Consider the following 21,453-nt stretch of genomic DNA (forward strand, 5'->3'; position numbering starts at 1 on the left):
CCCAGGGGCGTGCAGCCTCACCCGGATCCAGGGGCCCATGGCCTTACCCGGACCCAGGGGTGCGCGGCCTCACCCAGACCTGGGTCCCAGCCTCACCCGGAACCAGGGGCGCGCAGCCTCACCCGGACCCGGGAGCCAGCGGGGCTTCGTCTTCTTGATCCCAATTCCTGTCAGTCAATTCTCTCTCAGCAATTCCTTCGGCCATTTTCTCAAAGCTCCAGGAACTCGCTGGGTGGCGGAACTCGCTGGGCGGCGGGCTCGGTGAAGCTCCTGTGCACCCGATGTGCGGCGACGGGCTGGTCCGAGGTCCCTGCGGCAGCACTCGGGTCTGCATCGGCGACCAGTCGCCGTGCGAGTGCACCTGGATCCGGACCAAGTGGGGCCTTGTCTTCCCGATCCCAACTCCCATCGGTCAATTCCTTCTCAGCAATTCCTCCGGCCATTTTCTCAAAGCTCCGGGGCGGCTGCCGTGGAACTCGCAGGGTGGTGGGTTCAGCGAGGCTCCAGTGTGCCCGGTGCGCGGCGGCGGGCTGGTCTGAGGTCGCTGCGACGGCGCTCAGGTCTGCAGCGGTGGCCAGTCGCCAGGCATGCGCACCTGGCCGCTTCCGGGGCGCAGAGATTCTCGAAGGACTCGGAGGTCAGCAAGCGCGGAGTCTCCCACCCCATGTCTCCCAGGGGCTCGTCTGTCCGTGCTCGGCAGCGAGCGGAGCCGTCCCCTCAGCCAGAAACCACCGGGGGAACCGCGCCGAGCACGTTCCAGGCCGCCATTGTGTTGCCAGAGCCGTAGTTCTTAAAGTGTGATCTTTGGGTCACCAGCATCAGCATCATCCCGCATCCCCCTCTTTTATTCTAGTTGTAGAGCATCCGCTCAGCCAGCCCTCCAGTGGTTCTGGATGGTGTCTGCTCTGTTTTCCAGTTGTAGTTTCAAAATTGTTGTGGTAGGCAACATTCAGGCGTCTGCCCTATGCCGCTATCTTGGTCCTCTCTGTAGTTAAGTCTTGATTATTGTTGGTGTCACTGGGAGGAATTGACCTCCAGGCCAATTGGCTGTGAGGACCCGCTGTGTCTATAAAGGAAGAATTGCTATGCTGGAGACACGTTTATGGGGCGGGACTTGTTCCAGCGGGGCTTTGGCGCTCACTGAGTCTGCCTCTTGAATGTGTCCCTTATGCGAGTAGTTGAAAACTGGTGTTGACTCACACTGACCACTAGATGCCCTCGTTTCTGGGTCTCCAATGGGGTGCAGGTCAGCTACTGTCTGAGGCCACTTAGCAGGAGTTACAGCAAAAACTGCAGTTTTCTCCTCTTAGCTTGGGTGGTTTTGGAGCAGTCTGACTGGAGCTGCAGTTTATTTGGTTAAGCAGCCACAGGGCAGGCCATTTATGTGCAAAAGCTGCTGTTTGGAGCCTGGGCGGGTTTGTAGAATGTGCAGGGCGGGTCTCAGGGCAGCGCGGGTCTCATGGCGGGGCGGGGTCTCAGGGCATCACTAGGCTAGGGTGTGGCAAACAGCAATGGCTGCTAGTTTGCTTTTTCTGCCTTTTCTGCCTTTCCGCGTTTCCAAGTCCCTGTGTTCCGTGCTCCAGCGCAGTAAACACTGATTGCTGGGCGCACCTCAGCAAGAAAGTCACTCTCACTTTCCGACACGATGGCCGAGAGTCCAGCTTCTCCCCGTAGGCATCTGGGTCCCCTGCGCATCCCCAGAAACTGGATTTCAGAGTGATCAGGAGTTTATCTCCCTTCAGGTTGGAAAAAAAGCCACGCGTCCCGTCGCCCGCCACCAGCCCGATTCACGCGCTTCTGTACCTCAGCCCTTCCACGTTTGTTCTTTCTTTTTCCTTCTTAGTTGTAAATCTACCATTCAGCCAGCTTTCCCGTGGTTTTGGGTGGTAGACGCTTTGTCTTTTAGTTGTATTTTTGAAATTGTTGTGCGTGGCGCAGTTTAGTTGTTTAACTTTTCTGCCATCTTGGTTCCTCTCCACTGATGTTTCTATCTCCCTTCCTCTCTTTAAAATCAATAAAAATATATTTTAAAAAATACTGTAAATAAAATAAAATGCAGCTTTGAATTACAATTAGCATTTAGTTAATAGTATGCTGTAAATACTTTCTCATGATATTAAATATTTATTAATTTATCTGTTGTATAGTGTATTCTGCTTTATGGACATAGTATAATATTTTTTATCAATTATCTACTTTTGAAATTTAATTTCTGCCTATCTATTTATTGTTGAACATATTATTTTGAAGAATATATCACTGAAAATAAGTGTGAGGAAAATTTAGTGGAGAAAGTTTAGTATTTTCAACAAATAGTGTTGGAAAATTGCAAACCTGAATACAAAAAATTAATCATAAGTTTAAATATAAAACCAAAATTATAAAAAACATTAAAATAAATCACAAGAATAAACTTTTGTCAGCTTGGATTAAGCAAACATTTCTTAGATATGACACTAAAATCATCCATAAAAGAACAAATTGATATGTTGTACTTCATAAAACTTTAAAACTTTTACTCTTTGACCGGTGTTGTTAAAAGACTAACAAAGGAAGACTGGGAGAAAATATTTGCAAAATGTCCATGTATTTGATAAATAATTTTATGCAGACTATAAAAGAACTCTAAAAACACAGTAATAAATAAAAGCTCAATATAAAATGGTTAAAGATAAACATACCCTTTACATAATGGCTACTATTAACATGAAAAGATGCTTAACATCATTAGTCACCAGGAAAATGCAAATTGAAACACAATGAGATACCATTAAACATGTATTAGAATGGCTGGAATTAAAAAGACTAATCATACCCAGTGTTTATGAGGATGTAAGGAACTTTCACATAGAGCTAGTGGGAATGTAAAATGGTACAACAGATTTAGAAAACAGTTTGTCAGTTAATCTTAAGATGGCTCAGCCATCTATATTGTAGATATATAAAAATATATCTACATGTGATTCAATCATTCCATTCTAGCTTTTACTCCAAAGAACAAAAAGCAGACGTCCATATAAATACTTGTACACAAACATTCACAGTAGTTATATTTGTAATAATAAAAAACGGGAAACAATTCAAATATCCACCAACATTGAAGTGGATAAATAAATCATGATATATCTATACTATGGAATAGTACTCAGTAATAAAGAGGAATAAACTATCATTCATTGTATATGTGCATATACAGATATATGTTTATATGTATACTAGAGGCCCGTTGCACGAAATTCGTGCATGGAGAGGGGGGTGTCCCTCAGCCCAGTCTGTACCCTCTCCAATCTGGGACCCCTCGAGGGATGTCCGACTGCCCGTTTAGGTCCAATCTTGGAGGGATCGGGCCTAAAGAGGCAGTCGGACATCCCTCTCACAATCCATGACTGCTGGTTCCCAACTGCTCGCCTGCCTGCCTTCCTGATTGCCCCTAACCGCTTCTGTCTGCCAGCCTGATTACCCCCTAACCACTCCGCTGCCAGCCTGATTGATGCTTAACTGCTCCCCTGCCAGCCTGTTTGCCCCCAACTTCCTTCCTCTGCCGGACTGGTCACCCCTAACTGCCCTCCCCTGCAGGGTTGATCACCTCCAACTTCCCTCCCTTGCAGGCCTGGGTCCCTCTCAACTGCCCTCTCTTGCAGGCCTGGTGCCTCCCAACTGCCCTCCCCTGCTGGCCATCTTGTGGTGGCCATCTTGTGTCCACATGGGGGCAGGATCTTTGACCACATGGGGGCATCCATATTGTGTGTTGAAGTGATGGTAAATCTGCATATTACTCTTTTATTAGATAGGATAAAGGCCTGGTGCAGGGGTGGGGGCCAGCTGGTTTGCCCTGAAGGGTGTCCCGGATCAGGATGGGGGTTCCCTTGGGGTATGGGGTGGCCTGAGCAAGGGCCTGTGGTGGTTTGCAGGCCAGCCATGCACCCTGGTGACCCAAGAGGAGGCCCTGGTATCTGGAATTTATTTACCTTCTACAATTGAAACTTTGTAGCCTGGAGTGGAGCCAAGCCTCCTGCTTGCTCCGTGGCCGGCAGCCATTTCTGTTGGGGTTAATTCACCTTCTATAATTGAAACTTTGTAGCCTTAAGCGGAGGCCTAGGCCTGGCCAGGGTGTGCAGAAAGCTTGGCTTTCTCCATTGCCGGGGGCAACCCTGGCCTGCTCTCTCCAGCTCCATGGCTGCCACCATTTAAGATTTGTTTACCTTCTATAATTGAAACTTCGTAGCTTGAGTGGAGGCGTAGGCCTAGCAAGGGCAGGCAGAAAGCTTGGCTTCCTCCGTTGCCTGGGAAACCTTGCTCTCTGTGGCTGTAGCCATCTTGGTTGGGTTTATTTGCATACTTGCCCTGATTGGCTGGCGGGCGTGGCTTAGGCATAGCGAAGGTGTGGTCCATTTGCATATTACCCTTTTATTAGGTAGGATTGCAAGAAAATAGATGATCTTCAAAATAATTATGTTTGTAAATCATCCAGCTTACATGTATTATGTAGTTAAGCCTGGAATATTATTGTGCTTGGTGAAGTATACTATGTGGGAAGGGGTAAAATGTTTCAAGGTCCCTGGTAGACAAATATAAAAAAAATATTTGTTATCTATTCACAATATCCAGAGAATGAGATAGTATTTCTCATGAGGGGTGGTTTACAAATGGACAAATCTAGGACAGTCTCTTCAGTTTTGCATATAACCAGAATGATGCACCAACCATCCTTTTACTATCCCTTCCTTCTGACATAAAGAAGAGGATCAGAAGTCTAAATCCTCCATGCCAGGTCAGGAAGCTAGTTTTTTATGATGAGCATCTCTTGACTACTCCTGAGACACCAGCTTAGGTTCTTTTTTTCCATCCCACCTGATGGTTGAACAAATGCAATGTTTCCTGCCATATTAATTTTATTTGAATTAAAGGCTGACATAAATTTATAGTGTGTGAATCTTCTTTTGAGAAACTGGATTATTAGTGTCTGTGACATTGAGTGAATGCTCACAACTTGTTAGGCATATGTGGAAATAAAAATCTTTAAGATTTGCCTGAGGTAGAAATGTCTCAGGAATACTTTTCTGGGCATGTTATTATTCTTGTCTAGACAACCCACTAATGATGACAAGAGTATTTTTGTATGACCATGAGGCTGAAAAGACAATATAGAATACCTTTTTATTGTGTACACCTGACATCTGTCATTTGCTTTGTTCTAGTAGCTGCAATTTGAGAATCTTCTTACAGTTCATTCTGGGCTAAAGAATTTCCTTTAAAGCTGGAGTCTATCACTGTTTTTCACAATTGTGCCAAGTTGTTTGAAAATGTTGATCAATGGGTCATAGAAACCTTTCTTCAACCTCTCTTGTTTGTGATGACCTTTGATTCACTTACACAATAGCTCTTAGATTCCTGCTGTTGTTTTCCTTTGAAATTCTCAATTGTATCTTAAGTAGCTGTGTGATCTGCATTCTTCACTGCTGAGTTGGGCTATTTTCCAGAAACTCATTACAACCCATTTTATCTTTTTATAGAAAGTGGTATCAAACTTGCTCAGTGGTTAGAACATCAGCCCACACACTGAAGAGTCATGGACATGAATCAGGGTTGTAGTTCACTCCCTCTCCTGATTAGGGGTGCATGTGGGAGGCAACCAGTCAATGTGTCTCTCTCACAATGATGTTTCTCTCTCTTCCCTCCCTCCTCCTCCCTGCCCCCCTTCTTCCCACTCTCTCTGAAGAGCAATGGAAAAAATATCCTTAGGTGAGGATTAACAAAACAAACAAACAAAAATAGAAAGTGGTATCAAAAGAATGCTCAAGTTCCTGAAAATATCTGTGGTTGGTGTTCAGGTTTCACAGCTGGGGGTTCACATACTAAATTAGTACTGAAGCCTGTTTTTGGGGCTATGGCATTAGACTTCCAAAGTACATATAAGCTTTATGATTTCAATCTGAGCCCACATACCATATTTAATTACTCATTTATTCAACAACAAATATTTCTTAATTATTATTTTTGAGTCAGGTATTAAGGCTTTTGTGGAGGTCATACAAAAATATAATTTATCATGGGGTCATCACCTAGTAATAACTTTAGTCTGGACAATAGCATATACATACAAGTTATGAGTTGAGTTGTATTTCTCCAAATATATATAATGAGTTTAAACCAGCAGTACTTTGAAATTTGATCTTATTTGGAAAGAGAGTCATTACAAATGCAATTAGTGGACCTCTAATCCAATATGACTGTTGTTTTTATAGAAGACCATGCAAGGTCACAGAGACACAGGGACAACACCTGTGATGAAAAAGGCAGAGATTAGAGTTTTGCAGCTAAGCTCCAAGGAGCACCAAAGATTTCCAGCAAACCACCAGAAGCTGGGAAGAGACAAAGAAGGACCTCCTGTAGGTGTCAGAAGGACCATGGCACCACTGAGACCTTGATTTCAGACTTGTAGCTTCCAGAACTTGTAGCTCCCAGACAATAAATTTCTACTATTTAGGCCACCCAATTTGTGGTACTTTGTTATGGCAGCCCTAGGAAGTGATGCAATATTTTTATTGGATTTAGTTATTGCCTCTTTGGAGAAATTGTCCCTCTGAAGTGTCAATCCTCTGGGGTCACTTACCAGTACTCCTATGAGAGTTTGATAAAAATGCATGTAAACTCTCCTGAAGAAAAAGGCAATGATAAAACCCTAAACTTTGGAATTTGGAAAGGGCCTTCCAAGGTCTCTGATTCAGCCTTTCTTTTAATGCAGTGTTTCTCTCCATAACATAAGCTATACCGTGTTCCCAACCAGTGTACTAAAAAAAAATTAGTTGTCACTAATTAGTGGTCACAGGGTGGTACATTCCACTTAATTTTTTTTAATCTATATTTTTTAATTGTGACTAATGCATATAACATTAAATTTCCTATTTTAACCATTTTAAATGTAGAATTAAGTAATTTTAAGAATATTCAATTTTTGTGGAACCAATTTCAAAAAAACTTGCAAGAACCTTCTTTCATCTTGTAAAACTGCAATACTATACCTATTAAACTCCCCATTTACTATTTGAAAGCTCCTCTAGAAAGTTCTTTTTTTCTAGTGATTTCTAGAAGATATAATTATCTTCTTAGCTACTGTTCTGAGCTCATTCTAACTCTTCTCTTTGGAGTGGACTCTATTCGCATAAATAAAGTTGACTCTTTTCTTTGTGAAAACACATAAATTATTAATGTTTTTGTTGTTATTTACCTTTCAGAAACTCACAATCTATGATGTGCCCACATTTAACCAGGCAGTAAAGCCTTCTGAACTTTGTCTAATAGTCCTTGTATTTTTTTTTTTTTTAATTTCTTGGTCCATTTCCAAAATGATTATTCTGGTCTAATTCACTCACTACTCTTTATATCCTTTGTTTTTCATAAATCTTTTTCAATATTTTAAATTTATCTAGCTTAATATAATTGCCAGGGTAGTATTTTAAACACATTTTATATCACATTTCTTCTCTTAGACTTATATGGTAGTCTTCCATTTCCTATGGTAGTCAATCTAAATTCTTAGGCCAGTGTTCATGGTATTTTATTAATGCCCCCTCCATGCCTATCCAAATCATATATTAACCCTTCTTAGAATGCCCCTCTTTTGTCTGCTTCAATCCAAAAAGTCTTAGGAGGTATAGTGTTTCTCAGCACCATATTTCAAACAGACAGAACTATGACGGAATTTTGTTACTTCCAGGTATATGACCTTGGTCAATATTTTTCGTTTTCTGAAATTTATGCTTTCCTCATCTATAAAGTGTATATAGTAATATCAGGATCTACCTTACTGTATTTTATGAGAATTAAATGGGAAAAGGCAAGGAAAATGTTTGATGAAGTATTTCATAGTAAAAATCAATGCATTGTATTTTTATTCATGGTATTATTTCTGTATACTTGGCATGATAATTTTTTGTATATAAATCTTATCTCCTTGATTAGAATTTAAGATTTTTTTAGAGGCAGGAACCAAGGTCTAAACTTCTTTTGAACTTCCCATAGCCATTGTTACAATGCTGCCCACATTGCCTTAAATACTATGTTTAATGAATACATGGAGATCATTTTTCTTAAAATAAGGGGAGCTAGACCAAAAGATTTAGTGAAAGGCTGGAAGATGCCATCTTTCAAATATCATTCTCTTTTATCCTTAGTAAGATATATACAGACTGCATTATAAAGAGCACTGTAGCAACATTGAAGCTGCTTTGACAACAATATGGTTGGAGCATCTGTACAGCAGCTGCAGGATGGCTAATAATAGATTATGTGTATTTGCCCACATGTCCTTTTTTTGGTCAGATGTGTAAATAAAACTCTTCATTAAGGTGCAAAAAGTTCACTTTCTAGAACCATTGTGATGCATGCTATAAAAAGTGACATTAAACTCTTTTTTTGGAGCAAAAGGTAGTGATGGTCTCTATAGTAACACAGGTCTGCAATGTATTGATCATGGCGTTTGTGTTATCACAAAAGTTCTACATTAGCCATAATCTATAGCATAATCCATGCAATATCATTTCAAATGTAATGATAAAGCAAATTTTGCTTTGATACAGAAACCAAGGTAGTATCATAAATATTCACATATGAAGAGTACAGTGTCATTAAAGACTATGAACACTCATTTTGAATTTCCTTAATGTTTAGCATGAATACACTTAGTATGCTAAATATTAAGGAAATATTTAATTTTCTTGATTAAATATGTGTATTTATTTTCACAGCTACATAGTGAAGTTTGTTTCATATTACCTAGGTTCTGGTTTTCTGCTGTACATAGTTAACTTTATGGCTTATTATGTACTCTCTTCCTATGATTCAACTTTTAAGTGAAATCATTAATTTGGAAATATTTCTATGTGAGAAGAAAGGAAGATGATGCTGTTAAGTAAAAAAGACACAATTACTGCCCTTTTAAATCAAGTAAAGAGTTTTCATGATTAATTAATTAAAATAAAATTAAAAATGACTTTAATTTTAGCAAAGAAATAATGTGGGCTACACATAAGTGATGCCAAAATCAGTTGACTAAAAATAGTTAATGTAATTTCCATCATCTAACAATACTAACTCAGAATGCCTTTTAGAAATTTCTACTCAAATTTATAAGACAAGTGACTTACAATGCCTTTTTGTGGCAAAATAGAGTAATTACTTTACTAATTTATCACAAAAATTAAGGTATATTGCATCAACATACTTCTATATTTTCAGAATGCCTTGGTTTATTTTTTGTTAAACTATGGATTATACTTCAATGTATGTGATTTTTATGATTTAAAACAAAAATAAGGATTGTTGATTTTGTAGATATAAAAACATTATTGTTAATGCCGTATCTTGTGTCCTTGCATTATTCCAATTCTCTTCTAAAGCTTCAAAAAATGCCTGTGCAGCTAATATTACTTTATAAATCTAGAGTGTCATGTGTTCATTAAATATTATGTAGAACATATGGTCTTTTTTTGGTAATGATTGACAATATTAATATTTTCTATAAATAAAAATAATAGCACATTATTTAATTTATAGATCTAATTTTTATTAAATGTAAATTGACTACTTAGCAGTCAGATTTCTTAATGACTATGTAAGAATTAATTAAGAATTGACCTATGTTTGTTATTCTCTGATAGGTAAATAATGAATAAAATTTCCTATGTATTTTGGTTTACTCAGCATTTCAAAAAGAATTCTCTATCATATATCTAGTTTCCTAAACTCTAGTTGGGCTTATTGTAGAGGCTTGGCCTGCAGTGTGAAATATACCCTTGAAATGAAAATAAAATGACAATTAGAATTTACCTTTCCATTTTTATTTTTATTTTATATTTTAAACTAGAGGCCTGGTGCATGAAATTCATGCAGGGGAGGGGGTGTACCTCAGCCCACCCTGCACCCTCTTCAATCCGGGACCCCTTGAGGGATGTCCAACTGCCTGTTTAGGACCGATCCTGGTGGGATCAGGCCTAAACGGTCAGTCGGACATCCCTCTCACAATCCAGGACTGCAGGCTCCCAACCACTCACCTGCCTGCCTGCCTGATTGCCCCTAACCACTTCTGCCTGCCAGCCTGATCGACGCCTAAATGCTCCCCTGCCAGCCCAATTGCCCCTAACTGCCTGCCCCTGCAGGCCATCTTGTGTGTTGGAGTGAGGGGCGAGGTAGCAGTGCTGACCCACTCTCCGGCCCACAGGCTGGCCAAGGAGGACATGCAGTTTGAGCGGCCGGATGGCGCGGACTTGCCGCTGGGCGAGGCGCATGGCGATTTCTTGCAGCGCCTCCTGCCGGTGGGTCCGGGCATGGCTGCAGGAAGCCTGCTGGACCGGCACCCCGGCCTGGTCACCCCTAACTGCCCTCCCTTGCCAGCCTGGTCGCCCCCAACTGCCCTCTCCTGTAGGCCTGGTTGCCCCCAACTTCCCTCCCCTGCCAGCCCGGTCACCCCTAACTGCCCTCCCTTGCCAGCCTGGTCACCCCCAACTGCCCTCTCCTGTAGGCCTGGTTGCCCCCAACTTCCCTCCCCTGCCAGCCCGGTCACCCCTTACTGCCCTCCCTTGCCAGCCTGGTCGCCCCCAACTGCCCTCTCCTGTAGGCCTGGTTGCCCCCAACTTCCCTCCCCTGCCAGCCCGGTCACCCCTAACTGCCCTTCCCTGCAGGCTTGATCACTCCCAACTGCCCTCCCCTGCCGGCCATCTTGTGGTGGCCATCTTGTGTCCACATGGGGGTGGCCATCTTGTGTGTTGGAGTGATGGTCAATTTGCATATTACCTCTTTATTATATAGGATGGAAGTGTATTTAGGTGAATTTAGTGGATTTAGTGTAAACTTGGGAGTGAGAAATGCTTTAAAATTTAATTTATGGCTCTTCTAATTCTGCTTAATCTAGGTAGTAACCTTGTGATATTTTTTTGGAAATACAAATTAGTATTTGTTGTTGTGTTGCAGAGAATTATAATTCAGGTAATATGCACAGGTATTTTATCAGGTAATATGCCCAGGTATTTTATCAGGTAATTCTGGCTTTTATGTCTTTTTCAATTTATTTATTTAGAAGTTCTTTCCATACTTGAAGATAACTGAAAAGAATTTAATATTCTATCTCCCAACTTAGATTGTTGATATTGTCAAAATAAACCTGGAGATGCTATATTATGGAATTGAACAATGTCTAGTTCAATTTAATACAACATAATTATGTGATGTGTTATTCCAGCCTTTTAAAAAACAGATTAATCCTCACATTGTACTATAGAAACAGGTTGAGAATAGGATTTTGTAACTCTGTATTTTATCAGATGTTTTACATGTTAGGTATCCTTTCCAATCTTATAGCATATTGTACCATACTGTGTAACCTAAAATTCCTGGGTTAAGGATTATTTCAAATAATAGAGGCCCAGTGCATGAAATTCATGCATGGGGGTGAAGTGGGGGGGTCGCAGGGCGGTGTCCCTCAACCCAGCCAGCACCCTCTTCAATCTGGGACTGCTGGCTCCTAACCACTCACCTGCTTGCCTGCCTGATTGCCCCTAACCGCTTCTGCCTGCCAGCCTGATCACCCACTAGCTGCTCCCCTGCCGGCCTAATTGATGCTTAACTGCTCCCCTGCTGGCCTGATGGCCCCCAACTGCCCTCTCCTACAGGGGCCTGATCATCCCCAACTGCTCTTCCCTTCCGGCCTGATTGCCCACAACTGCCCTCCCCTGCCGTGACCCCTCTCCTCCACCAGGACTCGCCTCCTCCACGTGAGGCAGTGGAGATGACGGAACCGGCCTCCTCCATGCCACACAGAGCCACAGGACCCCCAGGCCTTACTGTGTGGAATGGTCACCAGGCCCTACCTCTGCTGTGTGTGTGGCCATCTTGTGACAACGTCACGCGAGAACATCGTGCAAGGGCGTGACACCACCTAGGCTTTTATTATATAGGATAATTATGATTTTTGTCCAGCAGAGTAGGCTGTCTTCTTATATTGTTTTCTTTCCTACTAATAATTTTAGTCACTTCTATAATGCAATGTAGGGATTTTTATCAGGTAATATTCCCAGGAGATGGTCAGAAAGTTTATGTACAAATATGATGTAAAATTATCTTGAAATGTAATATTTATTATGCATCTGGCAACAGGGTATTATCTATATATATAAAAGCCTAAGCAACTGAACAACCAAACGACCAGTTGCTATGATGTGCACTGACCACCAGGGGACAGACGCTCAATGCAGGAGCTGCCCCTTGGTGGTCAGTGAGCTCCCATAGCCAACCTCTTGCGACCAGCCGCCCAACCTCCTGTGGTCCCTCCCCTCAGCCGGCCAGCCTCCTGCAGTCCCTCTCCCTGGCCAGGCCAACTTCCCGCGGTCCCTCCCCTCGGCTGGCCGGGCCCCCTGCCGATCACTGGCCAGGCTGAGGGACCCCACCTGTGCATGAATTCATGCACCATGCCTCTAGTTATATGATAAAATACATATAATATTAACCAATCTATTGGGATAGATGGACTATATTTCTGGCAGTGGTTTAAGAAACAATATGTGATTATGCTAATAAGAATGACAATACAAAATATTTTAACTCAGGGAAGACTTGTAGGCCTTTGCTTATGTTATTTTTTCCCCTTTCTAAATATTCTTCAGCATGTGCTCCTACCCATTCAAATTCTTTATATTTTCTAAGAAATCAGATAATCACCCTATGAAAGTCTTTTCTTGCTCTTTCAGCACTCAGCTTTTGGCTTATTGTTGTTAACAAATATTGCAGAGAGAAAATATTGGGAAAAGCCTGTCATTTTTTTCTCAATGCAGTGTCATAAAGCAACACAGATGGTCCTCTGTTTTATATTAACTCTATGCTTATCATAGATAATTTTGGATTTGGTCTAATAATTCTTTCTTTTTGACAACTTATTTTGCCTTGAAAGCTTTTGTAAATGCTCAACTTCTGGAATTATCTCCATAAAAATGCCTTTGGAGTGGTGCTGGAGGCTAAAGCAAACAACAATTAGCATAAAAGTGCAAAAGAGACATTGGAAGGCCAATGGACTTGATATTCAGCCCTGCTGAATATCAGCACAAGACTGGCCTGTTGTGATTGAAATGGCTCGAGGTGATTTCCTGACCTGATAATCTTTACATTGTATACCAAATTTTAACTTTGATCTGCCTGTATGCATTGGTAAAGGGAAAATGTGTATTCAAAGTGAATAAAAACAGATGGGACCTGGAATTGGTGAGCCTCTTCATGAAAGAGGTTTTCACCTGGCTCCCCAATGCCTTCAAAATTCATATTTCTTGTATAGTGTACTCATTGTGTATGTAGGCAATACCTGTTAGATTAAAGATTTCTTGGGGAATGCAAACTATTCTTTGATTATATTTTCCACAGCCCTTAAAATTAACTCAGCATATAGTCCTTTACTAAATATTTATTGGATTGAATTTATCTGCTTCTATTTATACTAGAAATTCGTGCACTGGGGAGGGGTGTCCCTCAGCCCAGCCTGCACCCTCTCCAATCTGGGACCCCTGTGGGGGATGTCTAACTGCTGGTTTAGGCCCAAGCAGGGATCGGGCCTTAAACCGGCAGTCGGATATCCCTCTCACAATCTGGGACTGCTGGCTCCTAACTACTTGCCTGCCTGGCTGCCTGATTGCCCCTAACCACTCTGCCTACCAGCCTGATAGCCCCCTAACCACTCCCCTGCCAGCCTGATTGACACCTAACTGCTCCCCTGCCGGCATGATTGACACCTAACTGCTCCCCGATCACCCCCAGTTACCCTCCCCTGCAGGCCCAATCACCCCCAACTACCCTCCCCTGCCAGCCATCTTGTGACAATGTGGAGTGGCCATATTGTGATGACATGGGGGTGGCAATCTTGTGACGTGAGGGCATGAGGGTCAATTTTCATATTACCTCTTTATTATATAGGTTGTCCCCCAAAGATTAGATTGACAAAATTTGGACATGTTTAAGTTGACCTGATTAAACCAGATTCAGAATGGCATTTCTAGTAGAACATGTGTTCAGGCATGAGCCACTTGGATGACTAGAATGGTCTAACACTACCCTCCAATCCAGGGTTTCAATTGAAAGGTGACCATAGCCTGTGGTTTTGAGACTTGCTAGCACCAAATATTTTCAAGGTTCATCTCATCCAATGTATTTTCCATTTTATAAGACACTAACCAAAACTTTTTATATTCTTTTACTAAATCATCAAGTTTTGGCACCTTAGCTGTAGGATGATTTTAACTTAAGAATTTAGGTATCTCCGTAGTGAGTTAGGGGAAGGTGTAAAATCAATGGTATTCAATAGTTCATGTCAGAAAATGAATGAAAATGAAATGTGTCACTGAGACTGAATGTCAATCTGGGAATCAGTCTGGTAAGTAGATGGCCCAGATCCTAAATTAAAATCTGATTGACAGATCTACTAGTTCTTGGTTTTAAGGTTTGGCCAAAGAATAAGGTGATGATTTACATGTCTATTAAACTTAAAACATATGATGTTTGAGTTGTTGCTACTACTTCTTAGAATGCACTGCACTGAGTACCAATCCAAGTTCCTAAAAATTACTGTGACTGCAATTGTAAGCACATTAAATTGCCTTTGAGTACTAAGGAAACCTTGAACTGTATTGTGTTCTCCAGATCAGTTAATAGCAAATATCTTCATGGCCATTTGTCTGTCTAAAAAAGAGGGATAAATTAGAGCTATAATTATTGTGATGAAAAGTAACTCAATAGCTAAACTGGGTTAAAGGAAAGCACAAGGAAATCAAATGTGCAAATTAAATTTTCATGATGATAAAAAAATGTACATGACATCAAACAGTGAGATGCCCTATTAGCTGATAATAATCTCATTACTATGTATCTGAATGCATCTTTCTCACATTTTATAATAATTACTTCTTGTCTGGAAACATTTGTTAAGAAAACATTCAATGCTAACGAACACAAAGATTAGAAGATACAGTTTTCTAATTAAATTTTAGGATGATTCAAATATATTATTTGATTTGTGCTGTGTCTACAGAATTTTGGCGATAAGATTGTCATTGATTTGTGGCAATCATAAGAAAGTTAAATCACAATTTCATGAATATTAAAACTTGACAAACAGACAGGGATAATAATAGTATAATCAGTATATTATGATGCAATTTTTAAAAATATATATTTTTATTGATTTCAGAGAGAAAAGGAGAGAGAGAGATAGAAACATAAGTTTGATTAGTGAGACTCATTGATTGAACACCTTCTGCACGCCCCACACTGGGGATTGAACCTGCAACCCTAGAATATGCCCTGATCTGGAATCGAACCCATGACCTCCTGGTTCATAGGTCAATGCTCAACCACTGAGCCACACCAAGTGGGCATTGTATTTTAACATGTAAATATTGAACATTAACATTCTTGGACCAGGTGAACAAGGCATTCATTCAGCAATCTTTCTAATACTCTCTTCTGTATTTCTGTTCCAGTTTGTTCCTTAGAAAGGATGGGTGTTCAATATTGAGTTTTGCAAAGCAAAAATGAGAATTCCATTTCTATCCCTCAATTTATTTATTAAAGATTTTAAAGTGGGGATCGAAGATGACTGCCAACAGGAAGGCAGGCTGAAAGATAGTGTGTGAGTGAGAGAATTAAAGGAGAGTGTGTGGACATATGGGGCGTGTCTATTTGTGAGTGAGGGACAGCTATATTCCAAGGGACTGTTGGGGATTGCTGAACCGGGCTCCCCTGACTGGCAGCATCCACTGCTGCTGAAATCTCTCCCAGAGCAACCGGTGCTGCCACAGAGACTGCACCATCTTGAAGGGGAGAGTGGCGGTGAACAGAAGCCTAGCCTTACCTTCAATCGGGAAGAATCAGATACCGCCTGGGACCCTACAACCACAATACCCAGGGACCAGCTGCGAACCCACAAACACCAGGTCTCAAGTAGTGCAAATATGCGGACTCGAATGAGCTCTGCATCTTCTCACAGAAAGGTCAAATTTTTCCCAGAGAAAGGTGAGGTCTGCGATCCAGGCTGAAGGGAGAAATGTACACAGCAGGATCTAGAGGTTCAGAGAAAGTCTGTGCCCCACAAAATCCGTGACCCATTGGGGCCAGCATAGTCCACAAATGTGGAAGGGGGTCCACAGGGCTGCTGACAGAAGGGAACTCTAGAAATCAAACCTATAGCTGGGCTGGGCACAAAAAGGCAGGCTGAAGCTTCACCAGTAAACCGGCTGTACTGTGCCAGGGGAAAAAGATGTGCTCAGAGATGTGAGCAGAGTCCCGTGAAGTGCCAGGGTGAAAAAGTTTCAAATTCGTGCACTTACTCTGGCTTTTTTTCTCTTTAAATCCTTGCTTTTGATTACTAAGCCCAGTACATAGGATCACCCAATTAAAACACTCTCAGAAACTGCAGGAGAAAGTTGTTTTTCTGGAACCTAGGGATCAGAGCGGGGAGAAACAACCAGAAAACCAGCTCTGGGGCAGTCCATACCCCCAAACCAGTCTTAAGTGCAGCAGGGAAAACAAATTCTAAATACTGGGTCGAGAGGACTTACAGCCCCAGATGTCAATACAGAAACACTACCACCCAGGGTTTGAATCACAAACTGACTCTTGTGTAAATACAACCACAGGCAGGCTGAGTAACAAAGAAATACTGCCTGATTGAAAACAAGATTGTGGCTTACGACACAGAGAAGCTGTGGAACGCAGGGAACTTCAACACTGTCCTGACTACTGGACAGGAAACAGGTGTGCCAAACAGAACAGTAGAGGAAGTGAATGACCTTCACTACTGCACATTTTTATTTTTTATCTTTTGCATAAGAAACTAAATTAAAAAAATGTTTTTCTCATTTGATTTTACCTTTTTAATTATTATATTTTCATTTTTAATCAGTATTATTACTACTATTATTTTCCTTTTTTTAAAGTTTCATTTTATTTACTCTTTATTTTATTTTATTTTGGGATTAGTATTCTACATTCTATTTTCATTTTACTCTATCTCAACTTTACCTTTAAGCCAACACTCTCTTCCTCACTTTCCCCTTTTGTTGTCCTGTTTCTCTTACCCTATTCCTGCTTTAGATTTTCCCTATTACTTCTTTTTACCCCGTTAAAAATTCATCCTACTTATATATATAATTTCCTATCCCCTGCTCCAAGTCCATACACAATTTGCTCTTCTCTTTCTTCACTATCCAAATTTTTTTTCACTCTTCCTTTTTTGTGTTTTTTTTTTATTGTTTTTAATTTATGTTTTTTGTTTTATTTTGCTTTGTTTTGCCCTTCTTTCTCTCTGTCTTACTGTTGTTAGTTTGATTGTTGATTAGATTGGTTTTTTTTTTGTTTGTTGGTGTGATTGTTTCTCTCTCTTTTTTTTTTTGCTTCTGTTTTTCCTCTACTCGCTTGTTATTAGTTGTTGTTTGTAGTTTGCATTCACATCTGGGTGTTAGTTGTTTGCATTTTTTTAAATTAGTTGTTGTTCTATTGGAGTTTTCTCCCCATGTAAATAGTTTTTTCCCCTTCTTTTTTATTATCTTTCTTTTCTCTCTTATTGTTTTTTTCCTTTTCTCAATATCATTTTTGCACTCTTTTTTTTTTTAATCCCCTAATTCTCTTTTCTTTGGTGGTCACTTTTATTTGGGGTTATTAGTATCATGAATACATTTGTGATCAGTGCCTTGTGCATTGTGCCTTTTTGTATTGTATTTTGTGCCTTTAAGTCAACGCAGGAGAGAGAGAGCTACATAACCAGACATTCGGAGAGGATAGATCACGGGGAGACAAAAAAACAGCCCGAATAAGAAATAAAAGCAGGCATCACCAGAAAAGGAAGTAAACAAAATGGAGGCAAGCAATATGTCAGAGAAAGAATTCAGGGAAATGGTCATAAGGTTGCTGAAAAGGTTGGAAGACAAATTCAACATTATGTGTAAGAACCAAGAGGAAATGAAGAAGAACCAAGAAGAAATGAAAAATGACATCGCTGCTATAAAGAATTCAATAGAAAGCATCAACTGTAGAAGAAACAGAGGACTGCATCAGTGAGCTAGAAGACAAGGTAGGAAAAAATACCTAAGCAGAGCAGCAACAAGAAAAAAAGCTTAAAAAACAAGAGGAGAGCTTAAGGGAAATTTGGGACAACACAAAACAAAACAACATACGCATAATAGGGGTGCCAGACAGAGAGGAAACTGAGCAATAAATAGAAAACATGTTTGAAGAAATAATGACAAAAAACTTCCCTGGTTTAGGGAAGAAAAACTCACACAAATCCAAGAAGCTCACAGAGTCCCAACAAAATGAACCCCAAAAGACCGATGCCAAGGCACATTATAATTAAATTGGCAAACACCAATGACAAAGTAAGAATCTTAAAAGCGGCCAGAGAGAGCCAGAAAGTTACCTACAAAGGATCCCCCATCAGACTAGCGAATGATTTCTCAACAGAAACACATCAGGAAAGAAAGGAATGGAATGAAATATGCAAAGTCATGCAAAGCAAGGGTCTGAATCCAAGAATACTGTACCCAGCAAGGCTATCAATCAAAATTGAGGGTGAAATCAGGAGCTTCACAGACAAAAAAGGACTAAGGGAGTTTATTACCACCAAACCAACAATGCAAGAAATGCTAAAGGGTCTTCTGTAAAAAGAAAAAATAAGAATCGAAGAATGAACACAGGGATAAAGAATAAAAATGGCAACAAACAAGTACCTACCAATAATAACTTTAAATGTAAGTGGATTAAATGCCCCAATCAAAAGACATAGGGTAACTGAGTGGATAAGAAAACATGACCCATATATCTGCTGTCTACAGGAAACCCACCTCAGAAAAAAGGACTCACACAGACTGATGGTGAAGCGATGGAAAAATGTATTTCAGGCGAATAGAAATTAAAAAAAAAAAGCTGGTGTAGCAATACTTATATCTGACAAATTAGATATCAAAGTGAAGGACATAACAAGAGATAAGGAGGGCTACTTCATAATACTAAATGGAACAATCCAACAACAAGATATAACTCTGGCAAACATATAAACACCCAATACAGGGGCACCCAAATACATAAAAAAAACTTCTGGAAGATAGCAAGGGAGATATTGATAGCAATACAGTCATAGTAGGGGACTTTAATACCCCACTAACACCACTGGACAAGTCTTCTAAACAAAAAATCAGCAAAGAAATATGAATCCTAGAGGACACACTAGATCAGATGGAATTAATTGACATCTTCATAACATTTCACCCCCAAGTCACAGAATATACATTCTTCTCAAGTGCACATGGGTCATTTTCAAAGACAGACCATATGTTGGGACACAGGCAAAGTCTCTTCAAATTCAAGAAGATATAAATCATATCAAGCTACTTCTCAGATCACAATGACATAAAACTAGAAATCAACTACAATAAAAACAATTAAAAAATCAAACACATGGAGGCTAAATAGCATGCTATTAAACAATGACTGGATTACCAGAGAGATCAAAGAAGAAATAAAAAAACATCATGGCAACAAACAACAATGAAAACACAAGAATCCAAAACCTATGGGACACAGTGAAAGCAGTCTTGAGAGACGTTCATAGCTCTACACACCTACCTCAGAAAATAAGAAACAATGGTAATAAATTATCTAACCCTAAACTCAAAGAGTTAGAAAGAGAGCAACAAAAAAAGCCCAGCATAAGCAGAAGGAAGGAAACAATAAAGATCAGAGCGGAGATAAATGACATAAAGAAAAAAAGAAACAATCAAAAAGATCAACCAAAACAAGAGGTGAGTCTTTGAAAAAATAAACAAGATTGATGAACCTCTAGCCAGGCTCACCTGGAAGAAAAGAAAGATTACCCAAATAAACAAAATCAGAAATGAAAGAGGTGAAGTCACAACCGATCCCAAAGATATACAAATGATTATGAAAAATTACTCTGAACAACTCTATTCCATCAAAATGGACAACCTAGATGAAATGGACATATTCTTTGAAAAATACAAGCTACCAAAACTCAACCAAGAATAATAAAAAAAACCTGAATAGGCCAATAGTTACCGAAGAAATTGAAACAGCGATCAAAAATCTTCCAACAAACAAAAGCTCTGGTCTGGACCACTTTACAGGGGAGTTATACCAAACATTCAAAGAAGAACTAAAACCTATCCTCCTCAAACTATTCCAAAAAATTCAAAAGGAAGGCACACTTCCAAGCTCTTTCTATGAAGCCAGCATTACCCTTATCCCAAAACCAGATAAAGACACCACAAAAAAAAGAGAACTACAGGCCAATATCCTTGATGAACATAAATGCTAAAATCATCAACAAAATTCTAGCAAATCGGATTCAGCAATACATTAGAAAGATCATACACCATGACCAAGTGGGATTTATTCCAGGGATGCATGGATGGTACAATATCCACAAATCCATAAATGTGATACATCACATGAACAAACTGAGAGACAAAAATCACAAAATCATATCAATTGATGCAGAAAGAGCATTTGACAAAATCCAACACCCTTTCTTGATAAAAACTCTCAGCAAAGTGGGAATAGAGGGATCATACCTCAACATAATAAAAGCCCTATATGACAAACCTACAGCCAACATCATACTCAATGGGCAAAAACTAAACTCATTTCCCCTAAGAAAAGGAACAAGACAGGGATGCCCACTTTCACCACTCCTGTTTGCCATAGTACTAGAAGTACTAGTCATAGCAATTGACAAGAAGAAGAAATAAAATGCATCCAAATTGGAAAAGAAGAAGTAAAACTGTCCTTATTCACAGAGGACATGATACTATACATAGAAAACCCCAAAGACTCCATCAAAAAACTACTAGACCTAATAAATGAATTTGGCAATGTAGCAGGATACAATATTAACACCCAGAAATCTACGGACTTTTTATACACCAATAATGACCAACAGAATGATAAATGAAAAAAGCAATCCCATTTACCATTGCATCAAAAAAATTAAGATAGCTAGGAATAAATTTAACCAAGGATGTAAAAGACCTGTATTCAGAAAACTACAGAATATTGAAAAGAGATAGAGGAAGACATAAACAAATGGAAGAACATACCATGTTCATGGATTGGTAGAATCAACATCATTAAAATGTCTATACTACCTAAAGCAATCTATAGATTCAATGCAATAGCTATTAAAATACCAATTGCATATTTCAAAGATCTAGAAATCTACAAAAATTTATCTGGAATAAAAAAAAGACCCCGAATAGCCACAGCTATTCTGAGAAAGAAGAACAAAGTTAGAGGGATCACAATTCCACACATCAAGTTATATTACCAAGCCATGGTTCTCAAAACTGCCTGGTACTGGCACAAGAACAGACACATAGATCAATGGAACAGAATTGAGAACCCAGAAATTGA

The 21,453-nt window shown here is 40.0% G+C and overlaps 1 pseudogene; it reads left to right on the forward strand.

Annotated features, from left to right (window-relative positions):
- Positions 1–281: 281 nt before the first annotated feature.
- The window catches only part of LOC103294938 (nascent polypeptide-associated complex subunit alpha-like), a 51,926-nt pseudogene continuing 30,754 nt past the window's right edge, over positions 282–21,453 (forward strand).

The sequence above is a fragment of the Eptesicus fuscus genome, chromosome 2, assembly GCF_027574615.1.
Source record: "Eptesicus fuscus isolate TK198812 chromosome 2, DD_ASM_mEF_20220401, whole genome shotgun sequence".
Lineage (NCBI taxonomy): Eukaryota > Metazoa > Chordata > Mammalia > Chiroptera > Vespertilionidae > Eptesicus > Eptesicus fuscus.